Source organism: Berghia stephanieae, chromosome 5, assembly GCF_034508935.2.
Source record: "Berghia stephanieae isolate SIO BIC M18660-M18661 chromosome 5, UCSD_Bste_1.3, whole genome shotgun sequence".
Classification (NCBI taxonomy): Eukaryota; Metazoa; Mollusca; class Gastropoda; order Nudibranchia; family Aeolidiidae; genus Berghia; species Berghia stephanieae.
The window spans coordinates 157,083-179,840 of NC_088364.1; the positions used below are offsets into that span (position 1 = coordinate 157,083).

The 22,758-nt window shown below is 33.1% G+C and overlaps 1 long non-coding RNA gene across 1 annotated transcript; it reads left to right on the forward strand.

The window, feature by feature from the left end:
- The first annotated feature begins 2,011 nt into the window (after nucleotides 1-2,011).
- On the forward strand, nucleotides 2,012-18,136 carry LOC144974040 (uncharacterized). The gene is made up of 3 exons (XR_013645632.1): nucleotides 2,012-2,094; nucleotides 15,856-15,991; nucleotides 18,022-18,136. It is a non-coding gene; the product is annotated as an uncharacterized LOC144974040 (long non-coding RNA).
- The last annotated feature ends 4,622 nt before the right edge of the window (nucleotides 18,137-22,758 follow it).

A 22,758-nucleotide genomic window follows, 5' to 3' on the forward strand; every position in this document is an offset into this window, starting at 1 on the left:
TGAGACTCTGGTTTTCGGCGGGTTTCAGCGAGTTTCATATAAAAGCAATTACTTTTTTTCGAAACCCGACGAAACCTGGCAATATCCGACAAAGTTATGGGAAGTAGGCAACAATGGGGGGTTAACTTGAGATTCATGGAAGTGCACACCAGTAGGGAGTGAACCTGAGACTCTGGTTTTCGGCGGGTTTCAGCGAGTTTCATATAAAAGCAATTACTTTTTTTCGAAACCCGACAAACCTGGCAATATCCGACAAAGTTATTGAAGTAGGCAACAGTGGGGGGTGATCTTGTGATTCAGGGAAGTGTACACTTGTGGGGAGTGAACCTGGGACTCTGGATTTAGTAAAAAAGCAAGACCAAGGGAAAGGGGGAATTACTTTTTATCGGAACCCGCCAAAACCCGACAAAGTTATGGGAAGCAGGCAGCAGTGGGGAGTGAACCTGGGATTCGGACACCGATGAGGATTGAACCTGGGACTGCGAGAGGTTCATACCAGTGGACAGGGAGCTCAGAATGTACTTTTATTTCAAAACCTACCGATATTGTCAAAAGTTATGGGAAGTGGGCACCATTGGGCAATGAACCGGGACTCAGGGAAGTGCACACCGGTTGGGAGTGAACCTGGGACTGTGAGAAGAGGTTAACAGTGGAAATGAACCTGGGACTATGGAAGATGGATACCAGTGGGAAATGAAGCCGGACTATGGGAGGTGGGTACCAGACGAGAATGAAGCAATTACATTTTTACGAAACCCGCCAAAAGCTGTCGAAAATCCATAGACTTAGGTTTACTCCCCAATAGTGTACACTTCCCTGAGTCTCGGGTTCACTCCCCCACTGTTGCCTACTTTCTTTCCATAACTTTGTCGGATATTGTCGGGTTTCGTAAAAAAAAGTAATTGCTTTTTTTTTACGAAACCCAGTCCCAGGTTCACTCCCCACTGTTGCCTACTTCCTGGCGTGTTTCGTGAAAAAAAGAAACACCTCTAAAAATACCACGTGTATTCAGTAAATAGATGTCAATTGTAGTCTAATATTCAGTATCTATTTAAATTATTATTATTATTATTATTATTATTATTATTATTATTATTATTATTATTATTATTATTATTATTATTATTATTATTATTATATTATTATTATTATTATTATTATTATTATTATTATTATTATTATTATTATTATTATTATTATATTATTATTTATTATTATTATTATTATTATTATTATTATTATTATTATTATTATTATATATTATTATTATTATTATATTATTATCACATAAATTTTAATATAAAACGGCAATTAATTCACGGAAGTACATCGCTCAATTAAAAATGGCAGAAAGTCTGGCCACATATTTATAATGAATCGGGTTTGTCTTAGATGACCAAACAAACAAACAAACAAACAAAAAATAATAATCATAATAATAATGATGATGATGATGACGATTACAACAACAACAATAATAATAATAATAATAATAATAATAATAATAATAATAATAATATAATAATAATAATAATAATAATAATAATAATAATAATAATAATAAAAGAAGAACAATAGTATAATATCAACATTAAAGCATATTACAAGCAAATTAAATTATTAAAACAAAAGTTTAAAAAATATCAATAGACAGAAGGAATTTTTAAAATATTGGGGAAAAAAAAGTTATCCCAGCCGGGATTTGAACTCTCGAACCTTAAGCTCAGAGTCAAACAGCTTATATCCACCAAGCCATGGTGTCACTTAACATTTAGTGACATTTAATCATGTCTATTTAGACATTTAAAAATGTATTTGAATGCCACTCTTACTTTGATATTTTGAACTAGATATGTTAATTGCACAATAGCAGAAATTTAAATATTACGATCAAAATATTTTTACAACTTTGAATCGGGCTGTCAGTTACTGCACGTATTCAATCTGGAAGTAGGTCAGCAGTTTATTTACGTTCAACCGAGATTGTCGCACTTTTCACTCTCTCTATAGAAAAGAGTTCCTTGTGGATACTGAATAGTGGAAAAGCACTATTCAGTATCTGATACTGAATAACCACTTCCTTTGACATTATTGGTATGTATTGCTTAAACGAGGTCTTCTGTATCCAATATGATAATAATTAATAATTTAATAATAATAATAAATAATATATAATAATAATAATAATAATAATAATAATAATATAATAATAATAATAATAATAATAATAATAATAATAATAATAATAATAATAATAATAATAATAATAATAATAATAACTAATTAATAATTGATATGATAATAGATAAATAATGTATAATAGATAATAATATAATAGATAATAATAATAATAATAGATAATAGATAGATAATAGATAAATAGATATATAGATAGATAATATAGATAATAATTAGATAGATAGATAGATAGATAATAGATAGATAGATAGATAGATAATAGATAGATAGATAGATAGATAGATAATAGATAGATAATAGATAGATAGATAGATAGATAGATAATAGATAGATAGTATAGATAGATAGATAGATAGATAGATAGATAGATAGATAGATAGATAGATAGATGATAGATAGATAGATAGATAGATAGATAGATAGATAGATAGATAGATAGATGAGATAGATAGATAGATAGTAGATAGATAGTAGATAGATAGATAGATAGATAGATAGATAGATAGATAGATAGATAGATAGATAGATAGATAGATAGATAGATAGAGATAGATAGATAGATAGATAGATAGATAGATAGATTAGATAGATAGATAGATAGATAGATAGTTAGATAGATAGATAGTATGATAGATAGATAGATAGATAGATAGTAGATAGATAGATAGAATAGATAGATAGATAGAAAGATAGATAGATAGATAGTAATAGTAATAGATTGAAATTGAGGTTAATCATATGTTTGTTATTATTTTGGCCAGCCACTTTTATCAGTAGTTCTCTATAAATTCTATCAATCAGACAATTAAATCATAGATTACATAGTTTTGTGTGTTGGAACGTTATATCCGGCTGGCGGATTGTTGCGAGTAAAATATCTAATCGCACAGCATCAATAAAAAGAAAGAATGAGTGATATGTATAATGCTATGCGGTCTAGTCGGATGACACTCGCATTCCAATCAGAAAGTCCTGGCTCTGAGCGGCTCCTTAGTTGATTCCTTGGAAAAGGTTCTTTACTCACAATCACTCATTTCACTCAAGTGTAAAATGAGTACCTGGCCTTTAACAGCGTTGTCTCTATTTGAAAAAAATGTAATATCGCTTCACAGGTGTCATATATTATAGTCCAATATGTTAACTGCTGCTGTTGGACAGGGACCCTTTGTAAAGGCCGTTGAGCACGTTTAGTGGATATTGCACTATATAAAAGCTCAATTAAATGAATTTCCAGAAATGTGAGATTTTTCTTTTCAGGTCTTATTTTTGACCATTAACTCAACTTTTAGTATCCAAACCGACATACATTTATTAACATGTCTAATATCCCAAAATGTTATGGTCTCATTGTTGTAATGGAAATACTCTCAAACCAACGTAATATGGAGAAGAGTGAATGATATATATATATATATATTCTGCATGGCGCTTGACCACAAATCCAACTGTTGCGAAATATGTATAGAAAATAATAGACTGCAATAACAATCTCCAAACAATTACGATTATTAATTATTATATGCAAAAAGGTAGGTCTGCGATAGGCTGGCGAAAAACTTTCCTACTACCTAGATGTTGATTTAAAAGAAAAAAAGGCATCTTACAGAAATCAGCAGCCCATCGTTTAGAATGCGTCTTACTTTGATGACTCGGAGGTAGAGAACCGCACAGTGTTTGTGTTCACCTGGAATGATGATGATGATCAGGAGAATGAAAATTATTAATATTAAGGATAGTAGTAATAATAATAATAATAATAATAATAATAATAATAATAAAATATAATAATAATAATAATAATAATAATAATAATAATAATAATAATAATAATAATAATAATAATAATAATAATATAATAGTAGTAGTAGTAGTAGTAGTATAGTAGTAGTAATAATAATAATAATAATAATAATATAATAATAATAATAATAATAATAATAATAATAATAATAATAATAATAATAATAATAATAATAATAATAATAATAATAATAATAATAATAATAATAATGGACGCTTGCCGTGAATGTGTGTGTTAGTTCAAGTGTGTCAGTCTGTTTCTATTATCCAGTTAGTAATCTACCTCCATAAATTTCAGTCTAGTGCAAGTGTACTTAGCTTCAGAATGTTATCATGTGTGTTATGGTGCTGAGTCAGTTGGATGTTTCCTTGTGTTGTTTAAATCAGTTTTTCAGCTGTTGTTTCTATTTGTATTTGATATTTTTTAAGATCTTGATTCAATGTTGTTACGAAGTGAAATTGGTGTACGCCCTCTGTATTTGGCTCCTTGTCTGAAGTAATCATCCAATGAGGTTTGTGCTGGAATATTTTCATCTTGCCAGAGCATGTGTTAGAACAGTTTCCATCTTTGTTTCTTTATATGCGTACTGACTGGTTGTACTCTGCATCTGTCATATCCATCCACATTACTGATTTTGTCTGGCCAATATACCCCAATTACTCTCGTCTCACTTGTTTGCGATGAAGTTAGTCCAGGGTGTCCAAATTCTTTTTTCTAAGACCCAAAGTACCACAGTTGTGCATAAGGATTGGCAGCACTAGCACTTCGTAAAGGCGTATTCTTTCATTTTCGTTAATGATGTTCGTCCTGTTCCAAATGTTCTGAAGTTCTCTGAAGGCAGTTTGAGCTAGCATTTTTCTCCGTTTGATGTCTTCATTCTCATTGATCAAATTTCAGAGTTTTCTCAAATTTTTCCATTCCGCTTGTTTCTTGTTAACTACAGTCATTTCTGTTTTGAATTTGTTGACCATTAGATTCCAATGTCGCAGCGTATTTGATATTATTGGTATGTATTGCTTCACCAGGTCTGCTGTATCCAATATCATAATAATAATAATAATAATAATAATAGATAGATAGATAGATAGATAGATAGATAGATAGATAGATAGATAGATAGATAGATAGATAGATAGATAGATAGATAGATAGATAGATAGATAGATAGATAGATAGATAGATAGATAGATAGAATAGATTGAAATTGAGGTTAATCATATGTTTGTTATTATTTTGCCAGCCACTTTTATCAGTAGTTCTCTCTAAATTCTATCAATCAGACAATTAAATCATAGATTACATAGTTTTGTGTGTTGGAACGTTATATCCGGCTGGCGGATTGTTGCGAGTAAAATATCTAATCGCACTTGACTTACTTAGATGCCTTTCGCGTCTCGACCGAAAGATTGGGTCGCCTTGGCTGTTTCCAGTATTTCCTGTGTGAGGTGTCTCCAATATTGCCGGTCCTCTGCTAGGGTTCTCAGATTTTCAAGGTCCCCTGCCGTTATGAGACTAATGCTTTGTCCAAGTGTTGTGAGGTTTTTGTTTAGGATCACAGGGAGTGTTGTGATCGGTCTTCCTCTGAAAAGGTTCCCGTGTTTTTGAAAGTATCCCGACATGGCTTGGTTAGCTGGTATGTTTTGGTCCCTGCGTAGTATGTGACCGAAAAGTTGCCATCGTTGTTGTAAAATGTCAAGGGAGATTGGTCTTTCTTTTGTGATCTTATAGAGTGATTCATTTGAGATCTTTTTTGGGTATTTGATGTCCAGTACCCTTCTTAGCTGTGTGCACAGCATCAATAAAAAGAAAGAATGAGTGATATGTATAATGCTATGCGGTCTAGTCGGATGACACTCGCATTCCAATCAGAAAGTCCTGGCTCTGAGCGGCTCCTTAGTTGATTCCTTGGAAAAGGTTCTTTACTCACAATCACTCATTTCACTCAAGTGTAAAATGAGTACCTGGCCTTTAACAGCGTTGTCTCTATTTGAAAAAAAATGTAATATCGCTTCACAGATGTCATATATTATAGTCCAATATGTTAACTGCTGCTGTTGGACAGGAACCCTTTGTAAAGGCCGTTGAGCACGTTTAGTGGATATTGCACTATATAAAAGCTCAATTAAATGAATTTCCAGAAATGTGAGATTTTTCTTTTGAGGTCTTATTTTTGACCATTAACTCAACTTTTAGTATCCAAACCGACATACATTTATTAACATGTCTAATATCCCAAAATGTTATGGTCTCATTGTTGCAATGGAAATACTCTCAAACCAACGTAATATGGAGAAGAGTGAATGATATATATATATTCTGCATTGCGCTTGACCAGAAATCCAACTGTTGCGAAATATGTATAGAAAATATAGACTGCAATAACAATCTCCAAACAATTACGATTATTAATTATTATATGCAAATAGGTAGGTCTGCGATAGACTGGCCAAAAAATTTCCTACTACCGAGATGTTGATTTAAAAAAAAAAAGGCATCTTACAGAGATCAGCAGCCCATCGTTTAGAATGCGTCTTACTTTGATGACTCGGAGGTAGAGAACCGGACAGTGTTTGTGTTCACCTGGAATGATGATGATGATCAGGAGAACGAAAATTATTAATATTAATGATAGTAGTAATAATAATAATAATGATAATAATAATAATAATAATAATAGTAATAATAATGATGATGATGATGATGGTGATGATAAGAATAATAATACTACAACTATCACTACTACTACTACTACTACTACTACTACTACTACTACTACTACTACTACTACTACTACTACTACTACTACTACTACAACTACTACTAATACTACTACTACTACTACTACTACTAATAATACAACTGCTACTACAAATAATAATAATAATAATAATAATAATAATAATAATAATAATAATAATAATAATAATAATATAATAATAATAATAATAATAATAATAATAATAATAATAATAATAACAATAATAATAATAATAATAATAATAATAATAATAATAATAATAATAATAATAATAATAATAATAATAATAATAATGGACGCTTGCCGTGAATGTGTGGGTCAGTTCAAGTTTGTCAGTCTGTTTCTATTATCCAGTTAGTAATCTACCTCCATAAATTTCAGTCTAGTGCAAGTGTACTTAGCTTCAGAATGTTATCATGTGTGTTATGGTGCTGTGTCAGTTGGATGTTTCCTTGTGTTGTTTAAATCAGTTTTTCAGCTGTTGTTTCTATTTGTATTTGATATTTTTTAAGATCTTGATTCAATGTTGTTTCGAAGTGAAATTGGTGTACGCCCTCTGTATTTGGCTCCTTGTTTGAAGTAATCATCCAATGAGGTTTGTGCTGGAATATTTTCATCTTGCCAGAGCATGTGTTAGAACAGTTTCCATCTTTGTTTCTTTAAATGCGTACTGACTGGTTGTACTCTGCATCTGTCATATCCATCCTCATTACTGATTTTGTCTGGCCAATATACCCCAATAACTCTCGTCTCACTTGTTTGCGATGAAGTTAGTCCAGGGTGTCCAAATTCTTTTTTCTAAGACCCAAAGTACCACAGTTGTGCATAAGGATTGGCAGCACTAGCACTTCGTAAAGGCGTATTCTTTCATTTTCGTTAATGATGTTCGTCCTGTTCCAAATGTTCTGAAGTTCTCTGAAGGCAGTTTGAGCTAGCATTTTTCTCCGTTTGATGTCTTCATTCTCATTGATCAAATTTCAGAGTTTTCTCAAATTTTTCCATTCCGCTTGTTTCTTGTTAACTACAGTCATTTCTGTTTTGAATTTGTTGACCATTAGATTCCAATGTCGCAGCGTATTTGATATTATTGGTATGTATTGCTTCACCAGGTCTGCTGTATCCAATATCATAATAATAATAATAATAATAATAATAGATAGATAGATAGATAGATAGATAGATAGATAGATAGATAGATAGATAGATAGATAGATAGATAGATAGATAGATAGATAGATAGATAGATAGATAGATAGATAGAATAGATTGAAATTGAGGTTAATCATATGTTTGTTATTATTTTGCCAGCCACTTTTATCAGTAGTTCTCTCTAAATTCTATCAATCAGACAATTAAATCATAGATTACATAGTTTTGTGTGTTGGAACGTTATATCCGGCTGGCGGATTGTTGCGAGTAAAATATCTAATCGCACTTGACTTACTTAGATGCCTTTCGCGTCTCGACCGAAAGATTGGGTCGCCTTGGCTGTTTCCAGTATTTCCTGTGTGAGGTGTCTCCAATATTGCCGGTCCTCTGCTAGGGTTCTCAGATTTTCAAGGTCCCTGCCGTTATGAGACTAATGCTTTGTCCAAGTGTTGTGAGGTTTTTGTTTAGGATCACAGGGAGTGTTGTGATCGGTCTTCCTCTGAAAAGGTTCCCGTGTTTTTGAAAGTATCCCGACATGGCTTGGTTAGCTGGTATGTTTTGGTCCCTGCGTAGTATGTGACCGAAAAGTTGCCATCGTTGTTGTAAAATGTCAAGGGAGATTGGTCTTTCTTTTGTGATCTTATAGAGTGATTCATTTGAGATCTTTTTTGGGTATTTGATGTCCAGTACCCTTCTTAGCTGTGTGCACAGCATCAATAAAAAGAAAGAATGAGTGATATGTATAATGCTATGCGGTCTAGTCGGATGACACTCGCATTCCAATCAGAAAGTCCTGGCTCTGAGCGGCTCCTTAGTTGATTCCTTGGAAAAGGTTCTTTACTCACAATCACTCATTTCACTCAAGTGTAAAATGAGTACCTGGCCTTTAACAGCGTTGTCTCTATTTGAAAAAAAATGTAATATCGCTTCACAGATGTCATATATTATAGTCCAATATGTTAACTGCTGCTGTTGGACAGGAACCCTTTGTAAAGGCCGTTGAGCACGTTTAGTGGATATTGCACTATATAAAAGCTCAATTAAATGAATTTCCAGAAATGTGAGATTTTTCTTTTGAGGTCTTATTTTTGACCATTAACTCAACTTTTAGTATCCAAACCGACATACATTTATTAACATGTCTAATATCCCAAAATGTTATGGTCTCATTGTTGCAATGGAAATACTCTCAAACCAACGTAATATGGAGAAGAGTGAATGATATATATATATTCTGCATTGCGCTTGACCAGAAATCCAACTGTTGCGAAATATGTATAGAAAATATAGACTGCAATAACAATCTCCAAACAATTACGATTATTAATTATTATATGCAAATAGGTAGGTCTGCGATAGACTGGCCAAAAAATTTCCTACTACCGAGATGTTGATTTAAAAAAAAAAGGCATCTTACAGAGATCAGCAGCCCATCGTTTAGAATGCGTCTTACTTTGATGACTCGGAGGTAGAGAACCGGACAGTGTTTGTGTTCACCTGGAATGATGATGATGATCAGGAGAACGAAAATTATTAATATTAATGATAGTAGTAATAATAATAATAATGATAATAATAATAATAATAATAATAATAGTAATAATAATAATGATGATGATGATGGTGATGATAAGAATAATAATACTACAACTATCACTATACTACTACTACTACTACTACTACTACTACTACTACTACTACTACTACTACTACTACTACTACTACTACTACTACTACAACAACTTACTACTAATACTACTACTACTACTACTACTACTACTACTAATAATACAACTGCTACTACAATATAATAATAATAATAATAATAATAATAAATAATAATAATAATAATAATAATAATAATAATAATAATAATAATAATAATAACAATAATAATAATAATAATAATAATAATAATAATAATAATAATAATAATAATAATAATAATAATAATAATATAATAATAATAATGGACGCTTGCCGTGAATGTGTGGGTCAGTTCAAGTTTGTCAGTCTGTTTCTATTATCCAGTTAGTAATCTACCTCCATAAATTTCAGTCTAGTGCAAGTGTACTTAGCTTCAGAATGTTATCATGTGTGTTATGGTGCTGAGTCAGTTGGATGTTTCCTTGTGTTGTTTAAATCAGTTTTTCAGCTGTTGTTTCTATTTGTATTTGATATTTTTTAAGATCTTGATTCAATGTTGTTTCGAAGTGAAATTGGTGTACGCCCTCTGTATTTGGCTCCTTGTTTGAAGTAATCATCCAATGAGGTTTGTGCTGGAATATTTTCATCTTGCCAGAGCATGTGTTAGAACAGTTTCCATCTTTGTTTCTTTAAATGCGTACTGACTGGTTGTACTCTGCATCTGTCATATCCATCCTCATTACTGATTTTGTCTGGCCAATATACCCCAATAACTCTCGTCTCACTTGTTTGCGATGAAGTTAGTCCAGGGTGTCCAAATTCTTTTTTCTAAGACCCAAAGTACCACAGTTGTGCATAAGGATTGGCAGCACTAGCACTTCGTAAAGGCGTATTCTTTCATTTTCGTTAATGATGTTCGTCCTGTTCCAAATGTTGTGAAGTTCTCTGAAGGCAGTTTGAGCTAGCATTTTTCTCCGTTTGATGTCTTCATTCTCATTAATCAAATTTCAGAGTTTTCTCACATTTTTCCATTCCGCTTGTTTCTTGTTAACTACAGTCATTTCTGTTTTGAATTTGATATTATTGGTATGTATTGCTTCACCAGGTCTGCTGTATCCAATATGATAATAATAATAATAATAATAATAATAATAATAATAATAATAATAATAATAATAATAATAATAATAATAATAATAATAATAATAATAATAATAATAATTATTATTATTATTATTATTATTATTATTTAGCCTTCTCACGTGACCATGAACGAGATCTGGATAGTGAAGGCTCTCAAGCGATATGCTGCATCGGATCTTAGGTCACGTGTTAGAGGATAGCTTGGGTTGCTGACGGAGAAGGAAAAATGGAGACTACCTCAGGCCTCACCCTACCATGTGTTAGGTGAGGGGCAAGGCCAGTGTCATTCAATAGTATAATTGTGCATGTGGAGCTCTACACTAGATACGGAGAGAAAATTATAAATTGATTACGGGGGAAGGTGGTGGGGACCCACAAACGACCGAGGTGTTGGGCTTTGGGGAGTCCATGATATGACATCAAAGAGAAAAAGCCGCTGGTACTTGGATGGTGGAAATGGTTGGGGGGTGGGGGGATGGGGTGTAGTGACAATCAGCATGGGATGTATACATTAACATTAATAGTATAGGCAATAGATGACCATGTGTATTGTTTGTGTATTGTTTGTATATTATGTTTGTGTGTGTGTGAGATGATCTCCTAACTGTTCATAAGCGAGCTGTCAAACGAGCAATCGATGATTAGATAAGAATCTCAAGATCTCATATAATAAGGTAAGTTTTGGAGAGGTGATATCCCCCCACCTGTCATCGGACAGAACTTTCATTGAATTATATAATATAAGCTCCGCCTCCTCTGTCTATTCCGGAGTGGCGAGATTAGACGAGAGGATGCGAGAAAAAATTGATCACGTGTTCGTTCAGTCGATCGTTTGGGCTGCAGTCGATCGTTTGGGCTGCTTCGGCGTCCAACTATAACTTGCTAATGAGATAAAAAAGGGAGAGAGATAGAGAGAGAGAAAATGAGAGAAAAGGAGAAAGTGAATAAGATATATAAATATATACATACTGTCTCTACCATTTTTCTATTTCGCATAGCGCTAGACCAGATATGCCAACTGTTACGATAGATTTTTAGAAAATAGAGACTGCAAGAACAATCTCCAAACAACTACTAATTTTAATTATTATCTTCAAATAGGCAGGTCTGCATTTAAATGAAAAAATTTCATCCAGAAATCAATTAATAGGGTATGAAATAAAAAGGCACCTAAAATTTAGTATTTTACTTAAAGTACATTGAATAAAATATTAATTGTATGAAAATGTCACCGTACAGATTTGATGTTTTTTTTACGTTATGTGATATTTAACATATTCTATTTTATCATAGTGAAAATAGAATTGCCAGGTAAGCGACGGTTATTGAAGTCATTTTAAGTGAAATCGGCTAAAATCCTTGATAGTGAAAAAATGTTATGTTACTGACAACGTTAAAAATTGGAATTATGTCTTTATTCTTGTTATGTGCAATCCGTATCAGTCTTTTAAAACCATAAATATCCTAGAGCCAATTTATTTATCACAGGTTCTCTATCATTTAAAGGACACCAACAATTGATTCTTAATTTTCAGATAGGACTGTGGTATATATCTCAAGTAATATCTGATCAAACAATACCAGCTATCATATCCTGCTCTTTGGACTGGTAGGTTAGTGAAGAATGGATATTATTCAACTTAACAAGCATGTAACTTGGCTTTGGTGACTTAACTGTTCAAGAAATTAATTGCACTATAATCTGCATTCTCTTGTCTTTCTTTTAAGCCAAAAATATATTTGGTGTACGGTGACATTATTTAAATACGTCACTTAACAAAACCCAACATTTTATGGTCTTCTTACAATTTTTATGTCTAAACTTGTCTATGGTTTAACGTTCAACAGCAAAAATGATTGTTATGAGTTTGGTATCATAATAAAATTTGATTTTGTCTCGTTTTGTTCACAACTAAAACAATTCTTTAACATCATTGTTTGTGGCTTGTGCTTGTGGTGCCCGTGAAATCTGTGTTGCTTTTTAAATCACATTTGGCCATTCTTAGGTTATTTAGATATGTCATTCGTTGTCTTCCTCTAGCTCTCTTTCCTTCGATTATCCCAGATGTTAACAACTTTTCTATTCCGTCTCTTCTCCACACATGTCCCAGAAACCGTAGCTGCCTCTTTCTGATGATATCGATCAACATTCTTCTCTTTCTCACCTTCTCCAACACTTCCTCGTTCGTATACCTGTCTGTCCATGATAGCCTCAACATTCTTCTATAAATCCACATCTCAAATGCCTCTAACCTCCTCGTACATTTTTTGTCAAGCGTCCAAGTTTCACAACCGTATAAAAGGGTACTTATAACATATGTCTCTACTATTTTCATTCTGGTCTTCAACTTTAGGTTGTTGTTTGACACAACTGGTCGCATTTTATGGAACATGTTTTCTGCTATTGCTATTCTTTGTTTTACATCCTCTATGTCACATGCGTCATGGGTAATGATAGTAATGATAAAATATTTAAATTTCTTTACTTGTTTGATGGTCTCTCCTTTGCTTGACAAGTGGAAGGTCGTGTTTGTCACAGTAAAGATTGTTCACATTTATTTTATTTCATTTTTATTTTAGTAAGAACTGAATTCATCTCACCCCAGTTATATTTCGGTAGACTTAGAAAAACTTTACCTTCTAATATTAGATCATTTTTCCTTTAAAAGCCTTCCCTTGAATTAATTTCAAATTAGTGAATACTTTTCGTTCTACCTTAGCCACGTAGCCACTTGTTATAAAAGCTGACATCTAATCTTCCTCACTCACTCCTCTCTCCAATCTATGCCTGGACGGCCAGCCGTTCCATTCCTCAAATTATATGTATATATTTAAAGATTTTTATCCTTTGGGACTTTGTGGATATTTTGATTTTTGTTTTTGTTTCCTTCCACCTTTATTTCCTCTTTTTTTACATTTTTCTGTATGCCTTGAATAATTCAAAAAATCTCAAAATGTTCACTATTTCTAAATTCGGTGTATTATTAATTGTGTGTCCTATTGTAAGTAGGTGTTGGGGTGAATAGTTATAACAATAATTAGGTGTCATTTTCAATGTTCATTGTCGACCTTTGTAATACGATTAAAATAGCTCACTCAACAAAAATGGTCTTAATAGATGATAAAATCCTTGCAAAATTTACAAAACTTTAAAATATTGCTAAATTAATTGTTTAAAATCCACAAAATTTCGTCAAAAGCAGCACAAAGTCATAAGAAATCCTCTGAATATGAAATAAAATTCGTCCTATATAGAAATAACACTTAAAACAGCCGTAAAATGCAATAATTTTAAAGAGCTCTGTGAAAAGCAGCCTTCAAGCGCTGAACACATTACACAAAATATAACACAACTTTAACTTTTTAACATAACATAATATTAAAGCCTGCTCGATTAAAGACACCAATAAAATTGTCATATCATTGAAAAAATAATGGTCAGTCAAAAGAGCTCGTACAGGTTGCACAATGAATGTCAGTCAGGGGTCAGCAGGCCTGTAAATGGTTGGTGAAAAAATTGAACTTTTTGAACATGCGAAAATAGACACAACAGGACAAAAATATAGACACAACACAGATATGACACGTCAATTGATTAGTCAAATCATGTCACTTTCCCCTACTTATTTATAAAGAGGTCCTTATTTTATGGTATCAAAAAAAAAATCCCAATTATTTGAGGTCCCAGGTCTGAGTTAGTTGTAAAATGAAAGGAAGAGAACAATTCCTACCCTTTTGAAGGATGTGTATCTAGACGTCAAGTGCTCGACACGGGAAGCTGTTTATCTTCGCTCCTGTTTGTGTTAAATGTTTACGCTGATTCTTTCGTTTATTTGGATTAATTCTTATAGAAGAAGAAGAAGAAGAAGAAGACAAAGAAGAAGAAGAAGAAGAAGAAGAAGAAGAAGAAGAAGAAGAAGAAGAAGAAGAAGAAGAAGAAGAAGAAGAAGAAGAAGAAGAAGAAGAAGAAGAAGAAGAAGAAGAGAATGTGGTGCGGTGGTGTGAGAGCTTTCGAAGAAGAATATATATTTCGAGGAAAAATAATTATTTCGCATTATTTTATTTTCCGTCTGACATCGGGACGGAACCAAAGAAATATAGAGACTGAGAAATAAGAACCGGAGATATGCATGTGTGTTGGTAGCAAAATAGAGAGAAACCTTCCAGTCCAGTTCGACACACTTCTGTGTGTGCGTTATTTACTGACTAGGTGTGTGTGTGTGTGTGAAGCCGACTCGCGCGAACTTCGACTCGCGCGAACTTCGCGACCTCTCTCTCGCTGGCTGGGGCACAGTAGCCAGGCAGTGAATACATAAACGTCTAGCGGAGGCGTAGGTGGCATGATAATATTATAGCTTACTGATAGACGGCATGTTTTGTCTTTGATGCGACAAATAAAAAGTTTTTTTGTTTTGTTTTTTTAAGTTGGCATTTGAAACGGAATAAAATCTAATTTTTTCAGGAACGAAATAAAAGTCTTTTATTTTCTTTTTTATTGGTTCTGTTCTTTGGCGTTACGAATTTTATTTTTACTATTATCTTTTCTTTTTTTTTAGCACTTATAGAGCAAAATTGTACTGTCGGAAATCCGACAATAGACGGAAGATTTACGGCCTGGGTCAGATAGTCGTTGAGGGTGGAGATTTAATGACTTTTGGATTTTCAGCTAAATGTTCGTTCATTCAGTGCCGTGACCAGAATAGGCAGGTATGCCCTAGGTTGGCCAAAACTTTTCCTACTAGATGCTATTTAAAAAAAAAAAACAAAGACATCTTACAGACATCGGCAGCCCATCCTTTAGTGATGCATCTTCCTTTGATGACTGGGATATAGAGAACCGCACAGTGTTTGTCTTTCACCTGGAATGATGATGATGATCACGATAAAAATAATAATAATAATAATAATAATAATAATAATAATAATAATAATAATAATAATAATAATAATAATAATAATAATAATAATATAATAATAATAATAACAATAACAATAACAATAATAATAATAATAACAATAACAATAACAATAACAATAATAATAATAATAATAATAATAATAATAATAATAATAATAATAATAATAATAACAATAATTAAAAAACCAGCACAGATAGACAAATAAGAGAACAAACCATTCACTCCTAATATGTTTTCAGGTTTCCCACAAGCAGTGACAGACCTGTTGTTGACATTGACAACAAGTAACATACAAATTTCAAAGGAGAATAACACCAATCTTGTCAACGTTAACACGTCAGGCGAATGAACTTCAACACTTGGACATGTCCGCAGGTATACACCGGATCAAATCCATTTTCAACTTAGTCTAACCTCCCATACTTGTTACCCACCACCTAAAAGTGCTATTATGTGTTGGGATGAGACTTCAAGTTGAAAAGTTAATCTGAAGTCATAATGATAATAAAAATAACAATCAAGTTTTAGTTTTTTGCAATAAAAAAACCAAGTGAGCTTTTATATAGCGCAATATCCACTAACAGTGCTCAAAGTGTTTTACAAAGGGTCCCTGACCGTAACATATAACATATAGAACGAGGCAGGATGCCTGTTCGGCGATTTTTTTTTCCAACATAGACAATGCTGTTAAAAGCCAGGTACTCATTTTACACCTGAGTACGGTGAGAGAATAAAAGTAAAGAGCCTTCTCCAAGGACTTAACTATGCGTCGAGCGAGGCTCAAACCCAGGACTTTCCGATCCAAATGAGAGTGTCACACCACAAGACCACATAACGGCATATAATAAAAGATTTTAAAGATGTATCCTCCCTCTCCCGATTACAAGAGAAAAACTGACTTTCTATGGGTCCCAGTTTGATCAACTCCAACGTATTCTTATCTGCAGATCTGATAACCCAAATTATTATGGGCTCATTGTTGTGATGGAAATAGTACTCTCAAACTAGTGCTAAATATGGTCCATGACGACAATATTAAAACAGGCCCATAAATGTGTTTGGTTATCAGACCTGCAAATATGTACACGTCGATAAACCCTTTTTCCTCTTTTGGCCTTTTAAAAATTGACATCAATTAAAATGGACCCATTCAAATGAGCCTAAATTTGGCAACAAACAAAAAAAAAAAACACAATAAAACAAAACAAAACAAACAAAAAATAATAATAATATGCGGCTATGTGATCTAGTGGTATGACACTTGGATCGGAAAGTCTTGGGTTCAAGCTCGATGCATATTTGTCTGTGTATTTCATTCATTCTGTTTATAAAGGGGAAAACCTGAAACGTCCACATTATCTGTTTTCGTTTATTAAATTGAAGCTTACATTCAATTTCACATTGTTATTTATTTCTTAAGAGTTTGAGCCTCAAGCAGCAACATTTACATTAGACAAAGAATGGGGAATTTGGGACTAACAAGAGATGTTGACTTTAAGCAAAGTCCACTGTAGCAAAATATCCACTAATTTTGAGCTTAAAGCCATTTAAAGACTTGTAGGACTCGACATGACGCCTGTGAGGTGCTCTTACCACGTATCTGCCAAGTACTCATTTAAACCTGAAGTTGTTTTTTTTTGGTTTTGTATTTGGGGGGGGGGGGGGTTTGGGGGGGGGGGGGGGGTTACATACATCAGGCTCATCCTAACAAATTAAAAAAAAAACCCAAAATCATTTTGAGACTAATTTACACATTCAGGCAGAACCTCTCTACTATTACGACAAATTGGTAGAATTACAAAACTTTGGCTCCCATTCCAGAACGTCATGACCATCTCTGGGTCATTAAAAATTATTGAAAATGAAAGTTGAAGCCAGACTACATCATTTTAAAGAATTTGAAGTGTTATTTATTTTAAAAGAATTCGAAGTGATATTTATTCCTTGTCAGGGAAACCTGTTGATTTTTAAAGTTGACTATGCTGACTTATATTGTTTATCTCCAATAAATTACAAATCTTAAAATATTCATGTAGGCAGGGATGCATTTAGGTCATTCTATATTTCTGTCTTACTAAAGCGCTTTACAAGGGGTCCCAGCCAACAGCAATACTTAATGTGTAGGGTGACACATGATGGCTGTTATGTGATAATACATTGGGGGGTGGGGGGGGGGGGGGGGCAGAGACAACTAGAGAATGCGAGTACATAGCCTTTTCCAAGGACTGAACTATATGCCGCTAGAGCAGGACTTGAAGTCTGGACCTTCCAATTCCAAGGTGAGTGTCATATTAGCTGCACCTTATACACCCCTGTGACACATACAACCCTAAAGCAGTAGTGGGAAATGTAAAAAAAAAACAACCCCCATAATTTACCAAATGAGTCTCTTTCATCTATTGCAGCAGTCTTTGAGTTGGTCGCCAATTTCTTGTCATCTTCTAGTCATCGCTTGAACTGGATACAGAACGCACTTCCCCAGATGCCTGCAACAGGAAAAATACAGAGAGAGGATACACGAGAGAGTTTATTTATCTTTGAATAGATTGAATTTACTTCATGGTTACTACAATTGCCAATATTTATCTAGGTATTAAATGTAAAGTTTTTAAAAATAAAAACAGCAAAAGTGAGCAAAACAAAACAAAACCAAAAGCACCAATTTCAAAATGGTGTGTTGACTAATAATTGATTCATTCTTTTATATAAAAAAGAAAATGGTTTTACAGCGATTGGATACGTTCAGCTTTAGGTCGTTTCTGCACCAATAAAAAAAATAAGATGTAAGAATAATCAAAGGATTAGATCTAGCTATCAGGCACCTAAGAAAAACACAATGAATGAAACACTAAGGATGATGGTGATGTCGATAATTCGTCTTTAGTATTTCATTAATGTTTTGTTGACAAAGGGGAAACCCAAAACGTCCAAACCATGAACATGTTGGTGGCTAATTTGATACCAATGTAATGATGATGATGATGTTGATGATGACAACGACGATGACGACGACGATGATGATGATGATGATGATGATGATGATGATGATGATGATGATGATGATGATGATGATGATGATGATGATGATGAATCATATCTGCCATGGAAGATCATAGCAGAGACCTTTTTTTTTACGTGTCGACAGGAGTATAATGGCATGGGACACAGTCATGACGTAATGGACACAGTCCTTCCTTGATTTTCTCTTTCTGGTCAAACAGTTTGGTGTCCAGTCTCTGGCAATAAAAAGAACTTATTTTGAGTGAACTTCGCTTAGCATTTTTACCAAGTTGTCAATTTAAATTGTGATTGTTGATTTTCTCATGTCATCTCCTAAAACGGCATGGTTTGTGTTTCGAAGTGTTCTTGTTTTCATTTTGTGATTGATTTATTAGATTGGTTTATATCTATGATACTTCTTTATCTTTCTTTTTTTTTTTTTTTTTTTTTTGTTTTTTTTTTTTTGCTTTTTGTCTTTTTGCCTTACACCTGTTTAGATTTTTTTTTAAAAGACTGAAAAAAAAAACTTGAGCTTTTATATAGGGCAATGTCTACTAAAATGGCAATTCCATAGAGGGCAATGTCTACTAAAATGGCAATTCCATAGAGGGCAATGTCTACTAAAATGGCAATTCCATAGAGGGCAATGTCTACTAAAATGGCAATTCCATAGAGGGCAATGTCTACTAAAATGGCAATTCCATAGAGGGCAATGTCTACTAAAATGGCAATTCCATAGAGGGCAATATCTACTAAAATGGCAATTCCATAGAGGGCAATATCTACTAAAATGGCAATTCCATAGAGGGCAATATCTACTAAAATGGCAATTCCATAGAGGGCAATATCTATAAAATGGCAATTCCATATAGGGCAATATCTATAAATGGCAATTCCATAGAGGGCAATATTATAAAATGGCAATTCCATATAGGGCAATATCTAATAAAATGGCAATTCCATTATGGGCAATTTTCTAGCTAAAATGGCAATTCCATATAGGGCAATATCTACTAAAATGGCAATTCCATATAGGGCAATATTACTAAATGGCAATTCCATAGAGGGCAATATCTATAAAATGGCAATTCCATAGAGGGCAATATCTACTAAAATGGCAATTCCATAGAGGGCAATATCTACTAAAATGGCAATTCCATTATAGGGCAATATCTACTAAATGGCAATTCCATAGAGGGCAATATCTATAAAATGGCAATTCCATATGGGCAATATTACTAAAATGGCAATTCATATAGGGCAATATCTAATAAAATGGCATTCCATATAGGGCAATATCTACTAATATGGCAATTCCATTATAGGGCAATATCTACTAAAATGGCAATTCCATAGAGGCAATATCTATTAAAATGGCAATTTCATATAGGGCAATATCTACTAAAATGGCAATTCCATATGGGCAATATCTACTAAAATGGCATTTCATTAAGGGCATATCTATATAATATGGCAATTCCATTATAGGGCAATATTTACTAAAATGGCAATTCATTAGGCAATTATTATAAATGGCAATTCTATAAGGGCATATTATAAAATGGCAATTCCATATAGGGCAATATCTACTAAAATGGCAATTCCATATAGGGCATATCTAACTAAAATGGCAATTCCATATAGGGCAATATCTACTAAAATGGCAATTCCATAGAGGGCATATCTAATAAAATGGCAATTCCACATAGGGCAATATCTACTAAAATGGCAATTCCATAGAGGGCAATATCTACTAAAATGGCAATTCCATATAGGGCAATATCTACTAAAATGGCAATTCCATATAGGGCAATATCTACTAAAAATGGCAATTCCATAAGGGCAATATCTACTAAAATGGCAATTCCTATAGGGCAATATCTTATATAAAATGGCAATTCCATATAGGGCAATATCTACTAAAATGGCAATTCCATATAGGGCAATATCTACTAAAATGGCAATTCCATATAGGGCAATATCTACTAAAATGGCAATTCCATATAGGGCAATATCTAACTAAAATGGCAATTCCATATAGGGCAATATCTACTAAAATGGCAATTCCATATAGGGCAATATCTATAAAATGGCAATTCCATATAGGGCAATATCTACTAAAATGGCAATTCCATATAGGGCAATATCTACTAAAATGGCAATTCCATATAGGGCAATATCTACTAAAATGGCAATTCCATATAGGGCAATATCTAATAAAATGGCAATTCCATATAGGGCAATATCTACTAAAATGGCAATTCCATATAGGGCAATATCTATAAATGGCAATTCCATATAGGGCAATATCTACTAAATGGCAATTCCATAGAGGGCAATATCTAATAAAATGGCAATTCCATATAGGGCAATATCTACTAAAATGGCAATTCCATATAGGGCAATATCTAACTAAAATGGCAATTCCATATAGGGCAATATCTACTAAAATGGCAATTCCATATAGGGCAATATCTACTAAAATGGCAATTCCATATAGGGCAATATCTACTAAAATGGCAATTCCATATAGGGCAATATCTATAAAATGGCAATTCCATATAGGGCAATATCTACTAAAATGGCAATTCCATATAGGGCAATATCTACTAAAATGGCAATTCCATAGAGGGCAATATCTAATAAAATGGCAATTCCATATAGGGCAATATCTACTAAAATGGCAATTCCATAGAGGGCAATATCTAATAAAATGGCAATTCCATATAGGGCAATATCTACTAAAATGGCAATTCCATAGAGGGCAATATCTATAAAATGGCAATTCCATATAGGGCAATATCTACTAAAATGGCAATTCCATATAGGGCAATATCTACTAAATGGCAATTCCATATAGGGCAATATCTAATAAAATGGCAATTCCATATAGGGCAATATCTACTAAAATGGCAATTCCATTAGGGCAATATCTAATAAAATGGCAATTCCATATAGGGCAATATCTACTAAAATGGCAATTCCATAGAGGGCAATATCTAATAAAATGGCAATTCCATATAGGGCAATATCTACTAAAATGGCAATTCCATATAGGGCAATATCTACTAAAATGGCAATTCCATTAGGGCAATATCTACTAAAATGGCAATTCCATATAGGGCAATATCTACTAAAATGGCAATTCCATATAGGGCAATATCTAATAAAATGGCAATTCCATATAGGGCAATATCTACTAAAATGGCAATTCCATATAGGGCAATATCTACTAAAATGGCAATTCCATATAGGGCAATATCTAATAAAATGGCAATTCCATATAGGGCAATATCTACTAAAATGGCAATTCCATATAGGGCAATATCTACATAAAATCAATGGCAAATTACACATTCATAGGGCAATATCTACTAAAATGGCAATTCCATATAGGGCAATATCTACTAAAATGGCAATTACCATATAGGGCAATATTACTATAATGGCAATTCCATATAGGGCAATATCTACTAAAATGGCAATTCCATTAGAGGCAATATCTAATAAAATGGCAATTACATATAGGGCAATATTTACTAAAATGGCAATTCCATATAGGGCAATATCTACTAAAATGGCAATTCCATAGAGGGCAATATCTAATAAAATGGCAATTCCATATAGGGCAATATCTACTAAAATGGCAATTCCATAGAGGGCAATATCTATAAAATGGCAATTCCATTAGGGCAATATCTACTAAAATGGCAATTCCATAGAGGGCAATATCTAATAAAATGGCAATTACATATAGGGCAATATTTACTATAATGGCAATTCCATATAGGGCAATATCTATAAAATGGCAATTCATAAGGGCAATATTAATAAAATGGCAATTCCATATAGGGCAATATCTACTAAAATGGCAATTCCATAGAGGGCAATATCTAATAAAATGGCAATTCCATATAGGGCAATATTTACTAAAATGGCAATTCCATATAGGGCAATATCTACTAAAATGGCAATTCCATAGAGGGCAATATCTACTAAAATGGCAATTCCATAGAGGGCAATATCTACTAAAATGGCAATTCCATATAGGGCAATATCTACTAAAATGGCAATTCCATATAGGGCAATTTCTACTAAAATGGCAATTCCATATAGGGCAATATCTACTAAAATGGCAATTC